This window comes from Podarcis erhardii (assembly GCF_964252035.2).
Source record: "Podarcis erhardii genome assembly, chromosome: 3".
In the NCBI taxonomy this organism is placed as follows: domain Eukaryota; kingdom Metazoa; phylum Chordata; class Lepidosauria; order Squamata; family Lacertidae; genus Podarcis; species Podarcis erhardii.
This window is the reverse complement of record NC_138507.1, coordinates 44,227,210-44,253,772: the sequence shown is the minus strand read 5'-3', so window position 1 is coordinate 44,253,772 and position 26,563 is coordinate 44,227,210. Positions and strand designations below refer to the sequence as shown.

At 43.6% G+C, this 26,563-nt stretch overlaps 1 long non-coding RNA gene across 3 annotated transcripts in view; it reads right to left on the bottom strand.

Annotated features, from left to right (window-relative positions):
* LOC309339394 overlaps window positions 1–26,563 on the bottom strand; it is a 239,767-nt gene that overhangs the window by 201,415 nt on the left and 11,789 nt on the right. For all 3 annotated transcript variants that reach the window (XR_014155293.1, XR_014155294.1, XR_014155295.1), the window contains exon 2: window positions 16,222–16,382. This is a non-coding gene — a long non-coding RNA (uncharacterized lncRNA). The remainder of the gene's footprint in view (window positions 1–16,221; window positions 16,383–26,563) is intronic.

Here is a 26,563-nt window from a genome sequence, read left to right as displayed (position 1 = left end):
TATCTGGGGTGAATGTATACAGTGCTCCAGTGCAAAGGAGGATCATATAATTGTGTTATAACAGAAGTAGGAAGTCAGTGGGCCACCAGTTAGCGTTAGACTCCAACTCCTATCAGTCTCAGCCAGGATAGACAAGGTCAGGAATGACATTTGGAGGGGCAGGGGCTTAAAGTTAGGTTTGCTGCTCTTCAGCTTTAGCAGTGTGGGTTCACATCAACTGTTGCTAAGCAGGCTGAGTAATTTTCTCCTCACTAGATTTGCCCACTTTGTGAATGTTAAGAAAGCTGCAAAGAACTCCATTCCTTAAGCTGCCCATTGTGGTGGATCCTTTCTAGTCTCCAGTCACTCTAGCTCTTCTCTGTACCCACAAAACTACCACTGTAAGTGCAGTGCTGCGGGGATATGCTGGCCACCTTCGGGGACCAAGTGTGATTTTTTTGCCCAATTTTTGCCCATCCTTTCTGAATGCAAAATATGTGTTTATTGGGAGAAATTCACACTGTTTTTAAAAGAAAATGCTGCAGAAATGTAGAAAACTGAACTTGGAATTAGGAAATTGAGACAACTGAAATCGACAGGTTTGCAAATCCCTGTCCTTGATCTCCCCAATTTGTACATGTGTGAAATGATATATCTGCCCCTGTAAAAAACATATGCATTACCACAGAGGGTATGGCAGGCAAGAGTGATCTAGAAAAAGGAAGAGGCCTTGAACTGAATCCTCCATGCCTATTTTTCCTGTAATGATCATTGCAAGGCAGGATAGGGGAGTCAGAAAGCATTTTCCACCCATGATGCTGAAATTGATTTTGAGCCTCTCCTGCACTATATGAATGCCTGATCATGGCCCATGCAGAATAGAAAGCAGAGGAAAGAGGCATTTCTCATTCAGACCAATGTAGGTTTTACATTGACATTTAACCTGATTCAAGCAAGAAAGGCTGTTTTAAGAGGCTAGCTTGCATAATGGATGTCAAATTCTCTCTCCTCTCTGTGACGTCCTACATTAGGAGGGGGATATGGCTGTAGAATGTGGCCTCTTTCCTACTTCGCTCTGTGCAAGGCTAGTGTAGCCAGGCATGTGCTAGGCAGCATGGATGATCGAGCTGTTCTATCCTTGTATGCCAAACAAAAAGATTCATATGTCCTATCTAAGTGGGCTACACAGAGATGGTTCAGTGTTTGCCTGCGTCTTCATTATAACCTTTTTCAAAGTTTTGCAATGTAGCCATTAAAATCTGTTTCAGGCTGAAACTTGGCACACCATTATATGAAGCATACAAAAGCAAGGAAAAATGGCTTTAATTTCCTGCAAATTATTGCAGCCTACCCCTGTTCAGGAGAAAGGAATATGTTCGCTTGCTTTGATTCCACATGCATAAGCAGTTAATGGAAATTTCTTCTTCTTGGTCTACAATCTGCACATTTTATAAGCTGGTGCTGTCGTGAGCTATACAACCAAGCATTTAAAATATACACACAGTGAAAACCCTACAGCTCTATGCATATATGATCAAACAGAATTTGCATCCTTGCAAGTACAGTAAATGAGAGTTATGTTGACAGACTAAGAACAGATTAAACTTGATTAGAGATTCTCAAACTTCATAAAAGTGAAGGCCCACAAGCAACTTGATATTGCAAACATATAGACTGAGATTCCAGTGGATTTTACCACTTACCTGCAGGTTCAAGGGTGATCTAGCTGTTGTCAGACCTAAGGTCTTGTCAGAATCAGATCTTTTACAGGTCTTCTAACCCCATATAGGTTAGAAACCAGAAAGACTCATGCAGAGTACTTCTGCACACCCAGAATGGAGCATGTGAGAATTTTCCCTTAAAGTTTCCACTATTTAACCAAGATTTCTAACTCTCCGTGGTTGCAAGTTGTTGCGGGGGTGTTTTGTTTTTTTTAATCTGAGAAGCAGGATAGGTCATGGAAAGGTCTGTTAAATTGCGACTTCAGCCTACCCAGGGAGAACGGGATGCACACATCCTATTATAACAAACATTATAAAAATGTTGGAAGTAACAACTCAGGCTTAAGCACTGTTTGTGAATTGCCAGTTAAGGGAGGGAAATAATGTATAGTGCAGTTTCCCTGAGGGTCCAGCTTCCATAGACTGCAAAGGACACGTACAGGCAGGTCAGCAAATGCACTGGGCTAAGTAATCCAGCTGGGCAACTGGCAATTGAGACTTTGTCTGTTTGATTCATGCCTTGGTAACTTCTAGATTAGATTATTCTAATAGCCTCTACATAGGACTGCCTTTGAAGACTGTTCAAAAAATACATTACATATGTCCTTGAAGAGTTGTAGAGGTTAGAGGTTACCTGTTGCTTTCTGGACAGAATTCCAAGTGCTAACCTGACCTGAATTCTCAAAGCTCTTTACACATACTAGGTCCTGCTTGCTTGAAGAAAAACCTCCTTTCATAGATAGGATCTGCCCATGTGATGCCCACCTAGTGGAAACTCTAGCTCACATGGCCCTTAATTGTAAAATATATGATGGTCTCCGCCAACAATTCTTAGACATGGAAACCAGAGACAGAGGTTATATGCTTCTTATTACAGGGGAGAGACCAGGAGCTCACCAAGACAGTAGCCAAGTTCCTCTATTTGATTTTCTGCCGCCAAAGTACACTAGAGTACCCCTGCCCTTGCTGGTGTCCCACAGAGGTGAAATAGATTGCTCGCCTCTTCTTCCCTTTGGCAAATGACTGTACTGTTGAAATGGCGACGAGATCGCAATTGGCCTATTTATTCTGAATGTTTGTAAGTGATGCCAATAAAGGTTTGATGATCACCTCCTTTCATACATGCCCTGGGATACTAAAGAGGCTCTTTTGCCACACAAGACTCCAGCTTGCCTATACACATCCCTCTCTATCTTTACAAAGCAGGCAAACCCTGTTATATTTTGGAAGGAATTTGCCTTGGCAGATACTGTGCTTAAACAATGAGTTAGAGGCTGCACTTAAACGAGACTGTTGCTTTAATGTTAGCCTCAGATCTATATTGCTGCTTTATTAAGGTGGGCTTGGCATGGGCTATAAGGACCTATCAAAACAAAAGCTTCTGAAGGACTGGCGCAAAATATGACACCAGTGATTCGCTAAGTAGTAGATTCATTGGGCAACAGCCACTGTATTTTGTTTTAGCCTAGTAACCACTTTCTCTACAGCAGGTTTATTACAATCAATGAGTTCTCTCAGAGGTGCCGGATTATAAACAACAGAAGATCCGCATCTGGTATAGTAAACAAACATAGCTGTTCCTGAAGTTAGTTTTAATCTTTCTTCCCCCACATCTGTTTTAATGTGTGTGTTTTTTATATAAAAAAAGGGAGGGCACACTTCTGAAATCTAAGCAGGTGTCATTCATTTAACAACAAAGCAACTTTCTGTTAGATCAAGTTGCTCCTTACCTCTATACCCTTGCATAAACGAAGTAATTCAGAGATTTCAACTCTACACACACCGTACAATTAAATCACACACACCCCTCCCAAAGAATCATAAGAACTGTAGTTTGTCAAAGGTGCTGGGAACTGTAGCTCTGTGAGGAGTAAACTATAATGCCCAGGATTCTTTTGCGGAGATGCTTTAATTGTCTGGTGTGCATGCAGCCTTTGTTATCAGTTTATTATTAAAACAGTTTCTAAGGCATTTGCACAACTTTGAAAACATAATACATGCAAAAGTTGGACAGCACATTGGAATGCATTAGGGAGGGCCAGGGGGAATTCAATGAGACAAAACTTATTTTTCCAGCTCTTCACACCAGGGTTTATGGTGCTTGCAAGGGATACTATAAATGTCTAGACGGGGTATTTTTAGCATTCACAGTCATTGTAGAAAAAGAAGAGTCTAGGAATAAAACATTAAAGCAAACTTTCAGTACAATGGAAGAGGTTTTATCTTATAGTGAGTAACAAAAGGTGCCTGGTGAATAGTATTTTGAGAAGAAGGGCTCTCTGCATAAATCAACCGGGCATCAACATAACTAGAGTAGAATGGACGCATATCTACTGTCGGTCCTGTTCAGTTCATGTAAGGCGGAGGTGGCTAACTTGTGGCCCTGCAAATGTTGTTGAGCTATAAATCCTACCATCCCTAACTGGCTTAGGTCACCCATATAGCAGCCATCCCTGATATTCAAGGATTACATTAAAGAAGGGGAGGACTGAACCCAAACACACTCAAAAAAGTTACACAACACAGTAAGAGTGGACTCTTTTTGTGCTTGAAAAGTTGCTTTGGGAGGAAGTGATTGGAGAATGTTAGAGCAGTGAGTAAAGGAGGCATGGGTTACACTTTTCAGCCTCAGAGCCACATTCCCTTCTGGGCAACCTTCTAAGAGCCAGGAGTGGGTAGTGCCAGAGGCAAAAGCAGGCAGAGCAACTAATGTACATTTTGTTTTTATGGTACACCACACCTTTTCTGCACCCACCCTCCTCACTATCTTCCACTCCAGTCAAGAGGCCTCACCACTTCTCACTCCCTTGGCACCTCTCTGCCTTCTGCTTCCTCCTGCAATGGCAGTGGGACTCAAGCAAGCATACACAGAGTGGCTGCTTCTCTGCCTGCTTGCCTCATTAAGGCCTTTCGCAACAGTGCTGTCCATCATATGCTGGGAGTCGGGGCAGGGCAGCCCAGAACAGCAGTAGGCAAATGCTGTTATCACTACTGGGATACCAGCTCCGAAGTATGGTAATGGTGGGACAATTTAGGGGGCACCCCAGTACCTGTTGTTTTCTCTGTTTGTTTCCTCACTCTGCCTAATGGTAAGCTTAGGTCATTTGCTTGATCTAGTCCAGCTTCACTTGGGGATGATTTCCACTGGGGAAGCTGTGAGCAGCAAAAGTATTAAAGGTCAATTGGGTTTATCTTATTCTGTTTATTTCAACAGGAGAATAATTCACTGCTGACATCTCTTAAGGCTCTGGAATGCAGAAAGTGCTTGATGAACTACACTCCTTTGCAATTCACTCTTCAGTTATGTTTGTATAATTGGACTTAAAACCTGACCCAGATGATTCAGTAGCTCACATTATTAGGTCCTGATCTTCAGGGAACTGAGCCTAATTGTACTCTGAAATATACTCAGAGTCGCAAAGTGATTTCATGCTCTTTATTCAGCTCATAGTGGTGAGGAGGAATGAATGAATGTCCCCTCAAAGTATCTGCTTTATATACATTATTTACACAATGGGCTGCACATGATTGGCTAATTCCAGGATTCTACTGTAGGCCAATCAGGTTGTGGATTCACTTCAATCTGGAGCATGATTGGGTGGTTCCTGCTAACCAATCATACTGCTGCATTGTTCTAGGACCAATCAGACTGCTGCATTCTGAATCCTATTGTTCTAGGACCAATCAGACTGCTGCCTTTTGGAGCCTATTGTTCTAGGACCAATCAGACTGCTGCAGTTTGGATCCTATTCAACTCAGTACATAACACCCCTCCCCTCTAAGTTCCAGTCCTGCCCGGAAGGTCGCATTCATAGTCCTCAAGGTACGCCGGTGGCCTACGTGTGCGTTGCGGCCTGGGGTGTTCCCTGGTCCGGGGTTCAGGTTCTGGCTCGTGTTCCAAGGATGGGGCTGTTTGGTCTGGCGCAACCGGCTCGCTCAGTCGTGGTTCTGGTTCCGGTGTCCTTTCGGCCTCGCGGGTCCTCTCTGTATTTACTGATTCTGCCTCTCCTGCTTGCCCCTGCTGCTCTATGGGCCTCACTGCCCCACTGTTCCCTTGGGACTCCTCTGACCTGTCCTCCTCCTCCTGGTTTTCTCCCGGGAATCGTCGCCGTATCTGGTCGCAGTGGCAGCGCCAGCATTGCCCCCCATCTGTTAGCACCTCGTACGACACGGGGCCCGTGACCCTGGTGACTGTGGCAGGTACCCATGCAGGGCCTGCCCCAAAATTCTTTGCGTACACTGGGTCCTGGGCCTCGAAGGTCCGGGGGTTCCTGCCTTCCCCCACCACTACCTCATCCTGAGCTCTATCGGGGTGAAGGCGGTCCAATCTGATTGCAAGGCGCCGACCCATTAGTAGTTCAGCGGGGCTCCGGCCAGTCGTTGAGCTGGGGGTGCTGTGCTGTGCTAGAAGGAATGTGGCAAGGCGGTACTCCCAATCCCCTTGCGTCATGCGGCGAAGGGTGTCCTTGGTGGTCCGCACCATGCGTTCTGCTTGGCCATTGGTGGCAGGGTGGAATGGCGCCGAACAGATGTGGCGGATGGCGTTCTGCACTGTGAAGGTTTGAAATTCTCCTGATGTAAATGCAGTCCCGTTGTCTGAGACGAGAGTGTCAGGGAGCCCGTGGGTTGCAAACAGCCTGCGTAGTACCCGGATGGCTGCGGACGTAGAAGTGGACGGTACCAGTGCGACTTCCAGCCATTTGGTGTAGGAGTCCACCACTATGAAGAATGTTTTCCCCTGAAAGGGGCCAGCGAAGTCCACATGCAGGCGTGACCATGGTGCTCGGGCGGACTCCCAGGACTGGACTGGGGCCCTTGGGGGATCTGGGCGGGATTCCTGGCAGGCCTGGCAGTGTTTGACCCAGGCCTCTATCTCTCCGTCGATCCCCGGCCACCACACATAACTCCTGGCAAGGGCCTTCATTCTTACTACCCCTGGGTGTGTCTCGTGTAGGGCTGTGAGGACCCTTTTGCGGAGGGGCTGGGGAACAACGACCCTGCTTCCCCATAACAGGCACCCCTTGTGGGCTGACAGTTCATGTTTGCGGGTTGTGTAGCCGGCGAATTCTGGCCCGGGGCTGCGGCTGGGCCATCCCCTCCACACCCAGTCCAGGACCCGGGAGATGACCCTATCTTTCTTGGAATGGTGTGCAACTTCTTGTGCCTGAATGGGGCGGTCAGGAAGCAGCTCCAGGCTCATAACCTCTTGTGCAGGTGCTGGGTCGGGGCCTGTTTCCGGTAGTGGTAGCCTGCTGAGGGCGTCTGCATGGCCCATCGCCTTTCCAGGGCGGTGAATCAGTGCATACTGGTAGCTGGCAAGGAAAATTGACCACCTGAGGACGCGAGGAGACAGCACTTGGGGGGTCTGCTTTTCGGGGGCAAACAAGCCAAGCAACGGCTTGTGGTCAGTCACCACGGTGAAGGGCCGCCCGTACAAGAAATCATGGAATTTTTTTACTCCCTTCACGATTGCCAGACCCTCCTTGTCGATTTGTGAGTAGTTCCGCTCGGTTTCGTTGAGTGTCTGGGAAAAGTATGCTACCGGTACCTCTCTTCCATCCGGGAGTTGGTGTCCCAGGACAGCGCCGATGCCATAGGGCGAGGCGTCGCATGCTAGCACCACCGGCAGCCTCTCGTCGAAGTGTGCCAAGACCGAGTTTGAGACAAGCAAGTCCTTGACTGCCTGGAATGCGGCCTCCTGGCGCTGGCCCCACACCCAAGGGGCCCGCTTGTCCAGGAGTCTGTGTAGGGGCTCCGCTACCGCCGCCTTGTGGGGAAGGAAGGAATGGTAAAAGTTCAATAATCCCAAGAAGGCCTGAAGTTCAGTCTTGTTCTTGGGCGCTGGGGCATCACAAATGGCCCGTACCTTGTCCCCAGTCGGGTGAACCCCTTCTGCATCCACCATAAATCCCAGAAAGTCCACTTGAGGCACTCCTAGTAGACATTTTTCCCGCTTCACCTTGAGACCCGCCATCTGGAAACGGTGCAGAACAGTGCGGAGGCGGTCCTCAAACTCCTCTGGTGTGGGCCCGGCAATCAACACATCATCAAAGAAGGGGGTGACACCAGGAATCCCTTTAAGGAGAGAGTCCATTAGATTCTGGAATATGCCTGGTGCCACGCTGACCCCGAATTGCAGCCGCTTTACCCTGAACGCTCCTCTGTGCGTCACAATCGTCTGTGCCTCTGCTGTGGCCTTATCTACTGGCAGCTGTTGATATGCTTGGGCCAAGTCCAGCTTGCCAAAAATTTTCGACCCGGCCAGGGTGGCAAGGACATGGCTGACCACTGGCACTGGGTATGCATGGGCCATGAGGGCCTTGTTTATGGTACATTTGTAGTCTGCGCAGATGCGGACCGAACCATTAGGCTTGACGGGTGTGACGATTGGGGTTTCCCAGGGGGCATTAGGCACCGGCTCCAGCACTCCTTGCTCCACGAGTCGGTCCAATTCCTCGTCTATACGGGGTTTCAGGGCGAATGGGACCCGGCGGGCCTTGAGCCTGACTGGTCGTACTGCGGGGTCAAGCTGTAGAGCAATGGGGGGCCCATATACTGTCCCAATTTCCCATCGAAAACCCCCGAAAACTCCTTGCATATGGCGTCCACGTCCACTTGTAAGCTCATGTGGTTCACCCCGGTGATGGCTAGTCCCAGTGGTCCAAACCATGCCAACCCCAGTAAGCTAATGTAGGGGCCCTTGACCACAAGCAAGTCCAGTTGCCGCGTCCGCCCTCGGTATTGCACCCTGAAGGTCCCCACCCCCATTGTGGGGACCTTACGTTTCTGGAAGTCCCGGAGGGTGAATGGGGCCGGCCTGAGTTTGGGACCCCCAGTAGGACACAGTTTCCTTAAGGTCCTTGCCGAGATTATGGATAGAGTTGAACCCGTGTCAAGCTCCATGCGGCATGGGGCCCCCTCTATCTGTACCTCTACATAAATTTTCTCTACGTTGGGGTGGGGCAACTGGTATACCTGGAAATCTGTGAGCTCCGTCGAGTTGCCTTGGTGCGTTGGGCCCCGGGACCTGGGGCTCTTGGATTGGTCATCTGATGCCTGGCTTCGGGTGGGCCGAGCCCGACACACCCGGGCGATGTGTCCCAATTTTCTGCACTGCCTGCACTCTGCGTTGCGGAAACGGCAGGTCCTCCTCTCGTGACTTTCTCCACAGCTTGCGCAGTTCCCTCCTTCTCGTCGAGGCAGCTGTGGTATGTGGGCTGCTTGAGTGCGCTGCTGTACTCGGTGCACCTCCTCCCTGTCGGATCCCGAGTCGTTGGTGAGGTCTTCGTGGTGGACCCTCGGTTGGGACGGCTGGCTCAGCCGTGCCTCTTGCATCGACCTCTCAGCAGCTTCCGTTGCCAGGGCCTCCTCCAGAGCGACCTGGAACGTTAGGTTCTTCTTAGCGTAGAGGCGTCGTTGCAGCTTCTCATCCTTCAGGCCACCGACGAGGCGGTCACGAAGCATGTTCTCCAGCTCTGAGAAGTTGCAGAACCGGGCAGCTTGGCGGAGAGAGGTCACAAACCCAGTTATGGTTTCCCCAGGGGCTTGCCGCTTTGCGTAGAAGGCATTTCGACGAGCCACCACTGAGGGCTGTGGCGAAAAGTGCCCCTTCAGCTGTTCCATTATTGTTTTGTATGGAACAGTAGCGACGTCTTCAGGCGCAAGGAGAGCCCGGGCAATTTCAAATGTCTCCTCTCCGCAGACGCTGAAGAATATTGCCCTCTTCTTGGCGTCTTCTTCATCGGTGACCCCTTTGGCTTCTAGGAGGAAGGTGAAACGGGAGGCGTACGCTTCCCAGTCTCCAGATGCTGGGTTGAATGGCGAGAAGCTGCTGTCAGTTGCCATTCTGAGTTCCTTGTGTCCCGGAGCTGAAGCCTGGATACACGGTGCGAGGCAGCGGTGTGGCAGGTGGCGGTGCTGCGGTGCTGTGTGTGGCAGTCAGCTCAGCGGGATCCCATCCTCGTCGCCAGTGAAATATACTCAGAGTCGCAAAGTGATTTCATGCTCTTTATTCAGCTCATAGTGGTGAGGAGGAATGAATGAATGTCCCCTCAAAGTATCTGCTTTATATACATTATTTACACAATGGGCTGCACATGATTGGCTAATTCCAGGATTCTACTGTAGGCCAATCAGGTTGTGGATTCACTTCAATCTGGAGCATGATTGGGTGGTTCCTGCTAACCAATCATACTGCTGCATTGTTCTAGGACCAATCAGACTGCTGCATTCTGAATCCTATTGTTCTAGGACCAATCAGACTGCTGCCTTTTGGAGCCTATTGTTCTAGGACCAATCAGACTGCTGCAGTTTGGATCCTATTCAACTCAGTACATAACATACTCTATGGCCATTCTAGGGATAGCCAACTTGCTGTCTGCCAGCAGTGTCTGCCATCGTGGTAACAGCTTCCTTGCAACAACACAGGGTACCCACACATACCGGCAATGATGTCAGAGCAGAACAAGGGTTGTAGATGCCATGGGACATCCCAAACATCGGGCCACACAACAGCCAACCAACTAGGCTTGCCAACTGATCAGAAAAACAGACAGCTTGCACCTGTGCTTTTCAAAGTGGATCAATATGCATATGTTAATCTTTCTATACATTAAGTTAAAGGCACAGCCTGTGACCAACTAGGATGGACCTGCCGCTCGGGCCCTAATTATGCTCTGCTACTCCTCATTCTCTCCCTGTTCCACCCCTTCTTTTTGGTTCCTGTCTGTTCCTTCAACTTCATCCCCATACTAAGGAATCTGCTTCTTCCCCTTTCTACAGCTCACTTCCACCCTTCTGGAGGCCCAAGATCTTAAGAGGAGAACAATCCCAGCCATCTTGGGCATTACAAGTTTAAACGGTCCTGTCTTTAGAAATATAACGATAGAAAGCCCTGAGCTGATTGTTACAAAAAGCACACCTGTAGCTTTGTAAGATGTTTTGTGGATTCATTTATATAAAAAAATTGAGGAAAATAAACATTCATACATACATAGTGATACATGCATACATACTAACCCCAGTTCACTATTCCTGTTCTATACAGTCCCATTTGCTTATCAGCTGGACCAAGATGGCTCAAATATCCTGACTAAAGGAGAGCGACCTATTTCTGGTTTCTAAATCCACCGTACATTGGATATCATTGTTATTAATTTAATTTGTATACTGCCCTTCAGCCAAAGATCTCAGGGCAGTTCACAGCACAAAAATACAGAATAAAACCACAAGATACATAATATAAACAAGAAAAAGAACAAAGCAAACTAATAACCCCCCTTTCACAAACACATTTAAAAGGACATAGACTGTTAGTCATCATTTTAAGAACGTCATTTCCCTTGAGCACATGTTGCTATCTGTCTTTTAACAGTGCAACTCTAGTCCTACTCAGAAGTAAATACTGTTGTGCTCAGTGGAACTTTCAGGTCTATGTGGAACTGTGGTCGCAAAGTGTACCTGACAATTTAACTCAGGAGGAAAATGGTTTCCTGTAATTGTCTTGTTTATTTAAAAACACACATGCACAATTAAAGTAACTCCTGAGTTTTCACTCTTCTGGCACACTTTTATAAGCACACTAAACAAAGCTGGGCATTTTATCCGCTATCTGCTATGGGTGGTTGCATATAATCCTATAATTTCCAGTGAAATAATTAGAGGTTTAATTTTCCATTTCTTTCCACTGTGAGATGGTGTGTGGCTCTAAATGCTCACTCATGTCCACATGGGTACACAGTTTGCATATGCATTGCTGTGAAGCCAATACTTGTTTTTTTAAAAACAAAACAAAACCTCAAAACAATTCCAAGCAGTATTTAAAATCTACTGAATAATTTATCTTTTCTACTAAGTTTTAGCTTCCTAAAGAGTTCTTAATGGAAATGCCTCTTATTCAATAATATATTTTACTGCTTGATTCAGAAATCTTTCAGTCCGAGGTTTAGAAACCATCCCAGTATATCCTATAGCACATGGGAGAATCCTCCAGATTCCAGAACAAGATTGCTTCCAGATGAGCTGTTTCTTGAGCATTCATTATGATTTGTGGGGAGGTTAGACAATGTTGTGCTAAGTGATTGTTATCTTGCACTTTCCAATGCATTTCCCCATCACTTTTCTGATCGCAAAATGTCTGCTTGCAAGGTGGGGGTAGTGGGTTTGTTGCATAGCAGCACCAATTCAGTTTGAGTTTCACAACCTGAATTTACCAGCATGTGATTGAATCCTACCTGAAAAAAGGAACAGCCTGGAAGCTCCCTGAGAGATGGTGGAGGGTCACTCACCAAACCTAGTGGAGCTTCAGCAATAGTCTCCTGGAGACATCAGGTAGAAGGCAGAGGGAGCAAGGACTTCAGGGCCTCTTGGACACAATAGCAGAGCCAATGTGGTGCTCCCACTGGTGCAACCATACACAGCTTTAACCTCATTGCTGCATCTCCCCTTTCTGGAAGCAATAGCAATACCATTGCAGGAAGGCCATTGCTTTAGCTCTGCTCCACCAACTGAGTCACTTCTGCTCACATAATTGAATAATCAGAGAAATGACTAACTCACATTAAGAAAATGCAAACCACCAAATGGAAAAGGTCTTCCAGAGATACCTGAGAGTCAAAGGCGAAGATGCCTGTTGAATCTCTGCAGGAAGAGAGTTCCCCAGAATGGGAGCAGCACCACTAAATACCTGTCTTCTAGTTCAGGCCAGCTGGACCTCTGCAACACAGGAGGATACCGAACAGTGCTCCTCTGGATGTTCTCAGGAACTGGGCTGAGATATAAGGCCTCCGGCAGTCCTTATATCCTAGGCCCAGTTTTTTCAGGACTTTGCATATGAATACAAGAACTTTGTAGAAAGTAAAAAGGAAACCCAGGATGGATTGTTGGAAATGCCAGCAGCTAGGTAGGAGGAAAGCAAACATTTGAACAGACCTTACCCGAGCTCATTTATCCTGAAGCAATCCTCTATGTTGTTAACATTATACTGCTGTTATAAAGAGGCGCCAACAATGGTCATTATCCTCCAATAATAATATTTTTTATCAGTATGCTGCAATGCCTTTCTACAAAGTAGGGCCACTCACCCCCTCTAAAATTTGACAAAAGGAGTACTGTCAAGATAAATGTTTGAAAAGGTTAGTGATGTAAACTTCCTGCTGTAATCCTTCTGAGATTGTCAGTAATGTGTGTGTGTGTGTGTGTGTGTGTGTGTGTACCCACTCACGCACGCTCAACATGTTGTTTACTATTAGGCTTGTTTGATCTATTTGTTCAGGCTGGAAAGCCGTTCCTTGGCATCCTGCTGTGTTTTGTAAACAGCCCCAGCAACAAACAAGGTTTTAAATGAAATCTGTGTGTAATCAGAAGACTCCTATGCATCGTATCAGTTCTCCTCAAATATCCAGGTACCTTCCTGATCAACTCGTACATTTAACAACTTTAAAATTAGATATTCCATCAGTTCCTTTCAGGTTCTTTTGTCATAAGGCTGACAGATTACTACAGCCTGACTTTGCACATGAGAAGAACTATTATTTGTTCTGGGGAGGGGACAGGGGATAGGGGAGAAACTGAACTCAGTTCACATATATGTAATACACACTTTTCCAAACAAAAGGCAGACTGAAACACAGCCATCCTTTGAAATTCACACTTCTCTGAATTTTGCAATGCAGTTCTCCAGCCAAGTAATGTGTGCAAAAATTCATGTATTGGCTAAGGTAACATACTGTACCAAAAAAGCATATTAAGGCAAACTGCTTTGCAAAAAAACAGTTAATTAGATGACTCTAATTGTTCAACCTAGTAATGAAATAATGTTTTCAGGTGACTGAATCACACCGGAAAATAGTGACCGTCTGAAAGTGCCCTTAGTTCACATGGGAGTAAGTGAAGTCTTTGTGCCCCTCTTTAGAAATATGCTTGCTGACCAGGTTCAAAAGACATACTAGTTGGGGCAGTGGTGTTGCTAACATTTTCAAATTCTATACATTCATTCATTCAACTGAACTGGCCACTAAGATGCTTTAGATTAGGCACTAGTAAAGGTAAAGGGACCCCTGACCATTAGGTCCAGTCGTGACCGACTCTGGGGTTGCGGCGCTCATCTCGCTTTATTGGCCAGCATGACTAAGCCGCTTCTGGTGAACCAGAGCAGCGCATGGAAACGCCGTTTACCTTCCCGCTGGAGCAGTACCTATTTATCTACTTGTACTTTGACGTGCTTTCGAACTGCTAGGTTGGCAGGAAGATTAGGCACTAGAGCCCTTTTATTACAACACTCGGTATAGAAGCCTTTCTTTTGAGATATTTGCAGGATTGCAATAAAACATGCAGCTTACGTAGTAAACTCCTGCACACATGCCAAGCCAGCAGCTTTACTTTAACTGAGGTTAAGACTTAGGTAATTTACTATGTTGCTTTCCTACACAGAAGAAAGGCAACATTTTTTGTTGACAATATTTCCCAAGAATGCACTGGCTTTGGGCTTCTCTCACTTCCTTGACAGTCAGAGGTATACATTTGCTGGATGCAACTTGATTTGGGAAAAGAGCACCCTCTATCTGTAGCACTTTCTGCAGTCCAATCAACCTGCAACATACTCAGGAAAACACAACCTTTGCTACAGCTCATAACGTACAAACCAAGAATTCCAGAAGAAAATCACAGATTGGGAGAGCCCAGTCAGAAAATAAATAAAAGGGCTCAGATAAGGTGGTCTCGGCTTGCTTTTAAGAGTTGATCATACCGGCAGCAGAGCCCTCCTTGTATGATACATTCTTCATTTCCCTACAAACCTGCTGCAAAACTGACATTTGTCAGCCAGCAATGTTTGCAATGAAAATGTATTTATAAGCTTTCCAAGTCCATTATAGACCAAGCATATCTGATTTAAGATTCGCTAATCTTGTTCAGAACAGCAAAAACTCATTTTCTGCACAGGAAGTTGCTGCACAGTAGCAAAGTCTGCAGGGAAAGTCGGTATTTAAATTGATGAGGTAGGTTATGAATTAAATGCTGAGGTTCCGATGCTCTTAGGCGTTCACGTGGCGGCTTGTGGGAGTGTGGATTGTGTATGGATTGGCACCTCCAGGTGGAGCTGCTGCCAAATTACAGGGTGGCCGTGGGTCCTTTCACAGGTTGTCAGGATGATCACATCAGGGATGGATGGATCTGCCCATTTTGGTTTCTTTCCATTTCTCATTTTCCAAATATTAAATTCAATTTGCCACATTTCTGAATCAGGTTGCAATTATTATTTTTTAATGTGTTCATGAAAATTCATCGCAACACGCCTATCCCCTTGTGGCAATACCAGTTCGTGCAACTGGCTCTGTCATGCAATCCCAGTTGGTTGCAAGCATTGCATTATGCAACAGTGGCTTTTTGATCCTTATACCAACGTGTCATGCTAAATTTTAAATGGTGGGAAATTGTATGCCAGAATAGTGTCCCAAGTTTCAGCAATGCAAAATTTCTACAATTTCCCAAGTTAATGGGTTTGCAAATGGACTTTTTCTGGAAATAATTAAAACAGAAATGAATGCTAGCCTTTCACTAGATTCCACTAGATTTCCGGAAGTGGCTTTTACAAGGTGTAAGACTTTCACATAAAACACAGAAATGCTCAGGTAAAGAGAGAGCAGGAAAACAGAATAAAGTGCTGTCTGGATGCAGCCTAAGTCTACAAATTATCATGAATGAGTACAGCCACAAGGCAGCAGAAGTTTAGGATCAGAGTTTCCTTCTCCTAGATGGGCTACCTTCCCCTGTCATGGTACATAATGATTGCATAGTGTGTGAATTTGGGGAATGCATGCTAGAGCATATTGCTGGTTCCAGTTTTTTTGCGGATTCTTGAGCAAAATACTCTTAAGAGCCATCTCCCTGAGTTTGCCCCTTTTCCTTCCTACTATTGCCATGCCCTCTTTGCTTACCTCCCATTCTGGGTCCATTCAGCACCAGCACATGGAGCTAGAGGACAAGGCATGCAAAACCTACTACAGTGGTACCTCGGGTTACATACGCTTCAGGTTACAGACTCCGCTAACCCAGAATTAGTACCTCTGGTTAAGAACTTTGCTTCAGGATGAGAACAGAAATCATGCTCCTGCGGCAGCAGGAGGCCCCATTAGCTAAAGTGGTGCTTCAGGTTAAGAACAGTTTCAGGTTAAGAACGGACCTCCAGAACGAATTAAGTACTTAACCCGAGGTACCACTGTACTCCTTCTCCTTACTGCCTTTTCATAGAGGGCAGGTAAACAAGAAGCAATAGCAAGGAGGATGAGGGGCAGAGGAGGCCCTGGAAATGGGGAGTACAGACCACAGCAGATACCCAGCAACACGAACTCTGGCACCAGTCCCACTACGAATGTGGAATTGCATAACTCTTACTACTACCAGGAGCTATGCTGCTGCTTAGCATTGTACTTAGCCTCCTTCAGGGTTACACTGGGGGCAAGATCATAGGATGCATCATCTTTTGTGAGCCTCAAGAAACTGGGGGTGAGCAATCTCTTTGTACCTTCAGTTCAACAGCTTGCTTGTGGAGAAAGGCGACAACGCCAAGAGAGTTGTGGCTGCCTGCTTTTCCGCTGTTGCAAAGTCACCGCTGGCCGTGTCGTCCTCTTCTTTTCCCCTGCTGACTCCCAGTGCCTTAGAGCAGGTGAGAACACCAGAATCAATCTGTAATTATAAGAAAATTTACACTTTCCCCAGGAGTTAATATACTTTATTCTAGGCAGTTTTATGGGAGGCAGCAAAGCTTATCCTGAAGCTGATGGTCATAACAATGAAATAATAGTATAATTTTTCCTGCTCGAAATATGGCTTTTAAGAAAATTACATTAAGAGAAAGAGCTGCTCTAGGACCTCATAAGGAAGGTACTTAAAGAGTCATTATCTGCGGAATTCTGGGGAAGTGTCAGGTTCATTTACTATTTGAACTGTATAAAATTCCAAAATATCTTTCTTTTGAGCTATTGCCCACCCTCTTCCACATGGGCTTAGTGAAACATTATTTCATTTTCACTGTTCTTAGGAGACATATTTTGTTTGGGAGATGGCAGCTTCAGAACACAGACTGCTATAGGCTCATTCGGGCAGAGTGCCTTGGCATCGCTGGAGTTAAAGCACTTTCCATAAATGCATCCTGGCATCTACATAAATAAACACATTAGTTTTCCAAAGGCTTCTGTTTTCATCACAAAGGGAAAACTTCACATTCAAATGAATATATATATATATATATATGCACTATTATAAGCATAATTGGAGTGCACAGTGCAATTAGAAATTGGAAATTTTGCTCCCATAGCTGTGTGCCCAACTAAGCAGCCAATTTCACATGGGAAATACCAGCATGATGAGTCTTAAAATAATAATAATAATAGTTCATAATGAGGTAAACCAAGAGGTTCAGGACTTGAAATTCAAAATGACTGAAAATCAGCTAGGCGGTGTATATTGTACTTCAATTTCCATGGCCTTATCAGGACAGGGAGGGAAGCTCTAGACACACAGACACACCAGATTAATCACTGTCCCAAGGGAATTTCTATTCCCACCTATAGCATTTTCATAAAATGTGTACCATATTAAGCTCATCCATTTCGCCAAGGTGCTGAGTAAGTAGAACAGGGTGCTGTGGTTGCTTAGCAACATGCTTTTCCTTCTTCCTTAACATAGGGGGGTGTCTGAGGTGGGGCTGCTTATTTGAAACTGACATTAGCAACTCTGGGAGCACCCAGCATCTGGTTGCTTGGGATCCCTTGAAGAACTAGTGCTGTATTGGCAAGCATCTTCTACAAATACATATTGATCTCTTATTCAGCTGGCCTCTTTTGGGTGAGCAAAATATACCTATATTGTCCATGCTATTTGTCTCTTGCACGGAAGCAAGCACCGCCCTATCTCTGAAATATGTTGCCTCAATTCACTGATTAAGTTACCAGCACCAGCAAATTCAACCAGGTCCTTCCATTGTCTTCCACAGGGCTAAATGTCATACCTCTACAGGTATTTGCTGATGAGAGGTGGAAGTGCTTGTGTGAAAGCTGTTTTCTGTGTTGGAGTGAATTTTCAGTTTGAATTTCACACAAGTAGCTTTATGCTTGAAAACTGGGCAAGGTGTTGAAGACTTTACTATGTCAAAGACAACTGTGTGATTCAGTTGGGGTATTGGATTTTGGTCTAGCAAATGATCACAAATGTCTTTACAATATTGATATTTGTCTAACTGCAAGGTGCTAGATGCTGAGACATGGACACCATCTGCACTAGACATCAAAAGCAGCATCATATCACTTTAAATAGTTGCGGCTTCCTCCAAAGAATCCTGGGACTGTAGTTTATTAAGAATGCTGGGAGTTCTCAGAAGAACCCCAATTCCCTCACAGAACTACAGTTCCTAGAGTGGCTGAATTTCTCTTCCCAGAGAACTCTGGAAATTATAGTTCTTTATGATAGTCTACCAAATATGGACACCAACTTGCCCTAGATGGTTTTGGCCCAAGCTACTTGAAGAAGCTACTTGACGGCCCAAGCTACTTGAAGGTGTGCTGTCATGTCAACCTGCCCATTCCACGAGATCAACATCAGAAGTTTGGCTTAGGTGTCCACCTGTTAAGATTGCTGACCACCTGTAATAAAGTCTTCTCCGCTGTGGCACCTCTCTTGTGGAACTCTGTCCCTTTCAGAGTGTGACAGGCCTCATCTCTTGCAATGTTTAAGAGGGCATGGAAGACCCAGCTCCTCTCAGTAGCTTTTAGTGGGTAACTGGAGTAACTGATTTTATGTGGCTCTGGGTTTTAATGTTGCTTTGCTGTTTTATTCATTTGATTAATTTATGGAATAAAAGTTTCCTCTCCATCTGTCTTTTATGTATCATAATGCTTGTTTAAAAAATTAAACATAGTGTAAGCTGCTTTGTAAAGAATATTTCTGAAAAAGTAGGCATAAGTTTATTAAATAAATAAACGAACAGTGGGAGAAGGCTTTTGTCCTGTTTGTTGGCTACTGCGGGCATCAAATGCTGTATTATGTAGGCTTTTGGACTGACCCCCACGGGGCTCTTTTTACAATCTTTGGGATGTTTCAACATAAAGAAAGTTACCTTGATTCAGAGAACTGGGATTCATGACCTTCCTATTGATTTTATGGTTCTAATGTAAGCCATCTATCTTTGAGAAAGTAACATCTTATTTCATTAAGGGAAGGTATAACTGCATCATCTTTTAAGACAAGCCTTCTGGTTACGACTCATACTTAGTTTCATCTGTGTTTGCATTCAAAGCAGTAAAATCTGAAACAAAAACACAGAGGAAAAATGCTCTGGAAAACTTTTTTTTTAACACCTTTAAATCTGACTTCATCATCTGAGACAGCAGTAAACACATTTTTTATGGAAGGTTTCGAAGGCTGTGAAAGAGAAGGACATAAAGTGCCCTAATAGATTTTGAGCAGAAATCCAACCTTTATTGGGGAACTTTAGTGTCCTCAATAACGACTTGTCATTTGTCTCATTAAGCTTGCCTAGAGATTTGTTTTGCCGGACAACATCTGCGGCCTTCTGGTTCATGGAAAATGGAAAAAAGTTACATGACTTGTCATGGCAATGCGGTTGAGTGAATCAGTAATATTCTAAACTGCATTTCACAGGCCAGTGGCCTACAGCAGGCAGAACTGACATGGCATCAACAGGCACACATGAGAATAGAGAGGCCTCCCTGCCACCCCCAGTGTCCTCTCCCCACCACACCCTCCAGATGAACTTCAAAGTGAAAGCAGTATTTAGCTGTAGCCCGTGGAACAGGCTGCAGTGTGTGCTTCATTGTGAGGGGTGTGTAGTGCCCGCAACAGTTTCTCTGGTTTTCCTATGTGCGCACAGGGCCCAAAAGATTTGTGAACCTTATCCGACAGAAGTCACTTCCAAAATGGAAGTGTGCCACGTCACCTATGCTCTGCATAGTGCCTAGAGCATGGCAGTGTTTCACAGCAGTCCCTTTCACAAAGCCTGAATGCATATCAGAGTTAAGGCAAGACAACTTCTTGAGGAACTGAAAGAGCAAAGACGTCCTTGTTGTAAATTTAGTACTCCATTTAGGTGGAGAATATTGAAGTATAATGCAGTGCACAAGACATAATGTGCCATATGGTATAGTGCAGCCTTGAAGAATTCCCATATGCTCACCCTCCTCGTCCTAACAAAGGCATCCCATGTGTTTGCAATAAGCTGGAATTAACTTTTTAAGTTCTTCCCATCCTCTTTTTCTTTTCTTTTTAAAGAAGCCTTAGAAATCAAAATAAGATGAGAGAGAAAATGAATACAATAATGGATGAACTTTAAAGAAATAAATTTCAAGTCGTTTGAATCTATAATTTCACACCAGGATAGGTTTGTTGTATCTGATTCTTTAAAAGGAGGAAAAAGCCCATCTTCACTTAAATGCACTAACTATTCTATGGTTGGTTAAAAGCCATTTTTGCAGTCGCAGATGGTGTCAGCTGTGATAAGACCTCCTGCAACAGAGATCAATAAAGCTTACTTTAATAGCACTTTTTTTCTTACCCGAGAACCTCCAAAATTATTTTGCGCCACAATGATCGCTATTGGGTGGGAAATAAAAGGAAGCTGAAATCTATCAAAGTTTTCTTAGCAAGGAGGATTAGTTCAGAACGACACAGCATGATAGCTAAAGTTCTCTATCAGCACAAAACTGGTGTGCAGAGAAAGACTGTGATAGTGTTGTGGGTTTTGTTTTGTTTTTCCTTTTTCATTTCAGGGGCAAGAGACCTTGATTCTTTTAATGAAGAAACAAAGGAACAAAAAAATAGATACACACTGTTTTCAAGAGCCCATGGGCATTCAGTTCAGAAGGAACCAGTAATTTAACAAAAGTTTTCTCCTTGGGAGCCTTACAGCTGAATAGTAAGGCTAGAAATTCATCCTGCTTTTTTCCAAATAAAAAGAGCAATGTTTTAAAGGGCATGAGTCTAAAGGTACATACTAAAGGTATGAGTACTACTTTTGACTTAGGTGAGCCAGGAACTATAGTACACACTCATTGTGAGGACATGCAAAGAAGCCAGAACCAAAGGACAAGCCAGGAAGCAGGTGTAAGGAGTAAGCCACAAGTCAGGGTCAAAGAATAACCAATGAAGTGGCCTGAGACAGTGGCTTCACCCTGCCTAATGGCTGGGACGGCTCTGTTCCTACCCACCAGCTCTGACCTGCAGAACTGCATTTTTGTATGGCCACAGCAAACATGGAATAATATAAAATGCCATGGTTAGAAGCAGATGTTTCAGAACAGAGTATTAGTTTCACAAGGTGATCAAATCTCTGTAATACTATCCCAGGCTGTTTTTCCAGCAGCACAGGGGAAGTTCTAAATCACCTGTTTTATGTACAGTGCAAATGTGTATAAGAGCTCCAATTCTGAAAATGGGAGTTTAGTGAGGATGCTAAGAATTCCCAGCATTCCCAAGTTGTCTTCGCAGAACTAGTTCCTAGGTTTCCCAGAGCAGAGGAAGTAATTGTTAAAGCAGTTTGCCAGCTGCAGCTATGGCAGCTGTATAGCAAATGTGAAGGGGGAAATAACATTTGTTTTCATTTTTTAAGTCATAGTTCTCTTTCGTAAAGATCTGTTATTGGCCACAATCCAGTGATAACACTTTCTGAGCAAGCACTTGCACAAGAGATGCTGCTTCATACACACCTCCCATTCATTTCAATGGGACCTTCATAAGAGAAGGTCCTGGTGAAATGTGTCCTTTAATTATTTTTGCATTTTGTAAGCAGATGGTCCGGCTCAAGACACCATGCTTCCCTCTAAGGAAATCTTCTGAACTTTCCATTATTTCCACTAGCATACAGTACAAATTAAAACCCTAAAAGCCAAAAGCATCGGACAGAAGAGACGTTGTCTAGGAGATTCTGAACATATTAAATGCCACTTATAAAAAGCAAAGCTATGTTCAAATGTCTATTTACCTCCTGCTGTTTAACCATATTAAAGATTAAAGGCAATCATTTTGCAACCTGAAAACTTCATAGTACCATCTTGAGAAGAGCGTGTCAGCATTCTAGATACGGTAGCTACAAAATCCTTGTTGCTGTGGATTGCTAACTTGCGAAATTTACCTAAACTGAGTGATTGCCATTGTAACACAGTGAAACAGAAAGACTTCTAGACAGATATGGGGAGCCATTTTCAATCTGAAGACCACGTTCCCTTGAGGACAACTTTCCTGCAACCACCAGTGGGGGGTGGGGGCCAGAGGTGAGTGAGAGAGGAGCAATGGATATGATTTTTTTTACATTCCACCCATGCAAAAATTAGAGGTTTACACACACACACACACACACACACACACACACACACACACTGTTCAGCACCCTCCATCAAGGCAAGCAACTCAAGGATATAATGCCAGCCAGGCCAGAGTTCTTAAGGAGGGTGCTAAGGAGGGCTGGTCTGGGGAAAGAAAGTGGGACTAGGGAAGTGGGACATGGCCTGGGAAAAGTACCAAGGACTGGATAGAAATTCCTAGAGGGGCGCATCCGGCCACACCCCCACCCCACCCCAGGTTTCCCACTCTCTGCTTTAGCTCGGGGTCTTTGCTTTGGCTCTGCATCCTTTTGACTAAAATTGAGTCTCTCTGCCTTAAAATGCCTAAGTCTTTGGGGAACTTTAGAATGATGAAGAGGGAATATCTTTAGAGCTTTTGTGTGTTTCAGAGCTTGCATTTACATGCATTCAATAACCTTTGGAATACACTTAGCGGCTGAGAAAGATACAGTGAAACTGGGGACATATTCATTCTGGTAATTGAGAAAGCTTATTCCAATGGAAGTGAATAAATGCATAGCACTCTTTGCCATTTATTGCAATATTCTTCCAAATGTTTCTTCCTAAAATATGTGCATAGACCATGGGTTATCTCTTTCTGATAAAACTCCTTTAGATTATTCTATGAAGAATTTAAAAACTTATTTTCATCATTTCAATATTCCACCTACTTAAAGGACCTCTTCTGTTCAAAATCTTTTTTTTTTAAGGGAGAAGGTTGCATTTTATTTTAATATATTGAACTGGTAAATACAAATTACAATCTGTCAGGGCAATATGAACAGGCTCACAGAATATATTTGCTTTTGTAGTCATCTTAGCTATAAACCTTGCCTAAAGGTGAAAAGCTGTGCTTTTCAGACTAAGCTTTCACTTTGGAGTATGTATTGAACCACATTTCACCCAGTCTCTGTTGGGTTTTTTCATTTAAAAAAATCCATTCAAAATTTTCTAGATACAGTGGTACCTCGGTTTACGAACTTAATCCGTTCTGGAAGTCCGTTCTTAAACCGTGGCCTCTGAGGGAATATTGAATAAAAATGTTTCCATCCACCCTTTCTAAATCTTAGCTTTCCTGTTAAGCCTGTACTGCTGTCTACCACATGATCCACAAGTATGTGGGGTCACGGATGGCAATTTCTAGACTGTAACATTATCATACAGAAATTAAATCAGAATACCCCATACAAGTAGAAAAGGGGAGGGAAGGCATTTAAAATATGAAAAAGCTTGTCTAGGCCACATTTTATGATTTATTAGCATTAAAGGAAGCTTGGCAGAAATGTTTGACACAGCATATCAGGCCAATTTTTGCCGCCTCCTCAAACATCCATCTTTAGGACAATTAATTGCAAATTTGCTGTGCTGATAGATGTACACATCATAGTTGCCAGATGTTTTTAGGCTCCATGTAATTGTTGTGTCCCCTTACACCCCTTAGCTCTTCTCGCAGCAATTGTTCTACATGTATTGCCAGTCACCCTCTATGGTCATTTGCACAAATGATGCTGTAATCTTTGCATTTCTCATGTCTGCAATTTAAATTCTAAAAGCTGCCTTGCACATTCAACTGGGTCTTTTAAGCTTCTCTACAACACTAACAACATCCGTAAAGTAACAGATTTCAATTTAACATATTACTGCTATCACCTATGAAATGCTCGATGCAGTCAGTTTCACCATGTTCAGGAAACTGTCTGCTGATGTGCATGGCCAGGTCACTAAGTGGATGCTACTTTACATTCTTCTACACCAAATAATCCAGGTGTTTTTATTTTATTCACAGAAAAGACCAGTAAGTTACAGAAGTGTTTTATTTTTTATTTCTTATTGAATGAGAGGTTTAAACTATCCTTTCCATTTCATTAGAAATCTCCAAGGTGGATAACATCAATAAGAATCAAACCAGTAAGCATCATTAGGTGTGGCTGGTACAATTAATTATGATGTACAGGAAGAAATATCATGTACTATTCTGAACCTATGCACTGCTACCAGAAATAATGCTTTTGATTCAGCCAAATGATTTATGTTGTACTAACCCAGAACAATAAATCATTCAAAATGGCTCAAACTGTTGCTTAAGTTAGGAGTAAGGAACCTGTGACTCTAGGTTGTTGTTTTTTTACTCCAGCTCCCATCAGTCCCAATTAGCATGGCCAATGCATGGATGATGGGAGTTGTAGTCCAGCAACATTTGGAGAGCCACAGTTTCCCTCCCCAAGGTTTAAAGTATAGTTCTATGCCAGGATAGCCAGCTTTTCAACATTGTAGAACCTGTAACTTTAACTGCTGGCTATAACAGGGATTCTGGCAAAGTGCTATAGAGTTTGAAAAGTCAGACTTGCTAAAATTCTGTTTACCTATGAAACAATAGACTACATTTTCTTTCTCATAGTTAAATAGGTATATCCTGTGGTAGTGCCCCATCAATCTTAAACTAATGTAAAATTAATGCAAATCGAATTCAGAATGTGAAAACAAAAAATACACGAAAAATTCAGATTTTGCATTAACATAATTTTACAACGTGACATCTGAATTTTTAGGGCCCAAAACTAGAGCCATATTTAGAACTGGCAAACAAATTTTCATTACTCAGATGTTTCTGCACATAATTGAGTGCCAAAGCCCAGTGATTATATTTTTTTAATTAATGATGGAAGTCCTTGTTTGCAGAAAGGTCTAAAGAAAATGGGTGAGAAATTCTGGTTCTAATTATTAGCACTAACCCCCACATTTGATACTGAAACTGCAGTATGGCCTTTGAAGAAAAACTGGGTGTCTCTTTTGATAAGGAACCTTGCATATTTTTCACCAGAATACAGTAGCTTGAATCCAAAGCTAGTTAACATAAGGAGATGGCCAATTCGAGACACTAGCTTCATGGGTGCCTTCTTTTTAATAAATAGCTTTACAAACGAAAGAGTTGAGCAATATACCAAAAGATAACGCTGCTTTTGATTCAGACATTACACTGCAGGTTCATTATATTAATGCATTAATGCATTCACTCACAGGTTTGGGGATGGAATGTACAGAGCGAAATGAGCATGGATTATTATTATTATTATTATTATTATTATTATTATTATTATTTGCACTCACTTTTCTTCAGAACCTTTGAACAAAATGGAAGTGAGGAGCCTTCAATGTCAATAAACATGCACTCCCTGTGCTATGAGCTCCATGTCAGTACCCTGGAAGCCTTGATATTTATTTGTCAAACAATCAAACATTGGTTTGAGATTCACATATGTTTAAAAATATTCAAACGTAATTCTCAGAAAACTGTTTAGGAGGAAGTGGGGTTCTCTCCAAAGCTCCAGGGATTGCATCCTGGTTCATACTCTATAGTCAGGTTAAAAAGCATTGATGTCTCTCTAACAAAAATATCAATGACCACCAGATGTTTGGAAGTCAATCCTTGACACCCTAGAAAAGGTTCTATGAAAGGGAAGGATTTCTGGGAGAAATCTTCACCATTCAACAGCAGCAGCAACAAAAGGATATATGGAGACAGACACAGAGATCAAGGTATCATCAAGGTTACTCTTTGCAACTGACAAGAAATATCTCATTAAACAGAAAGAGTTCCCAGGAGCAACAGGCAACCCCAGGGAGGAAAAGACGAAAAAAGGAAGACAACACAATGCTTTCCTCAAATGTCAAAGCTCTTCTGAAAAAGAAGATAGAACTGAAGCAGCTGGGACTATTTCAACAAAATTTGAAACCAACCTTCAAGATGAATTAGCCTCAAGTAGGAATTATAGTGGCATGTTTGCTTAGAGAGCTTTAATATTTTTTAGCATAGCTAACATGGTGTTCTTCAGACGTTGCTGAGTTATTATTTCCATCGGCCTCAGCCAACGTGGGAGTTGTAGTCCAACAATATATGGAGGCTACTGTATGGGCTACCGCTGGTGTCCAGAAACTTAGAGCAGGTGATATGGGTTGTATGGCTTTGCTCTATTAGAGAGCACTTCTTCTTTTTTCAGCTTACACCTCCGAACTTCACTGATCCTACATCATTAGTTTTGAATTAATTTATTAAAACAGTTTGGTAGATCTAAGTTTTTAGGAATACAATCAATGAATTTGGTAGAGTTATTTTAACAGGATTTTTCCATTTACATATACACACACAACCCTAATTCAACTAAACTGGAGGGCTTTTTCTTCTTAAGATGTCCAACAGGTGTGCAATTAAATGTAGAAGATTCTCTTTCCATTGACGGTTCAAGAATTAAAACAAGTGTTCTGAAGATGAAGAAGAGGCCTCCATCCGTGTTACGCTTTTTTATCCTCAATTACACTTGCTGAAGATGAGTAATGCACCTAAAAGATGCCAGCTGGGGGGTAACTGATTTATTAGATGGTTGATATCTTGATAACCAATCTGCATTCCAGTGATGACTTCCATTAAATATTAAAAGGGCCTTCAACATACCTTTTCAAAATAGCCCAGTAATTGCCCAACTAGACACTATTTTCATCTCTTATTCTTCCCAGGTG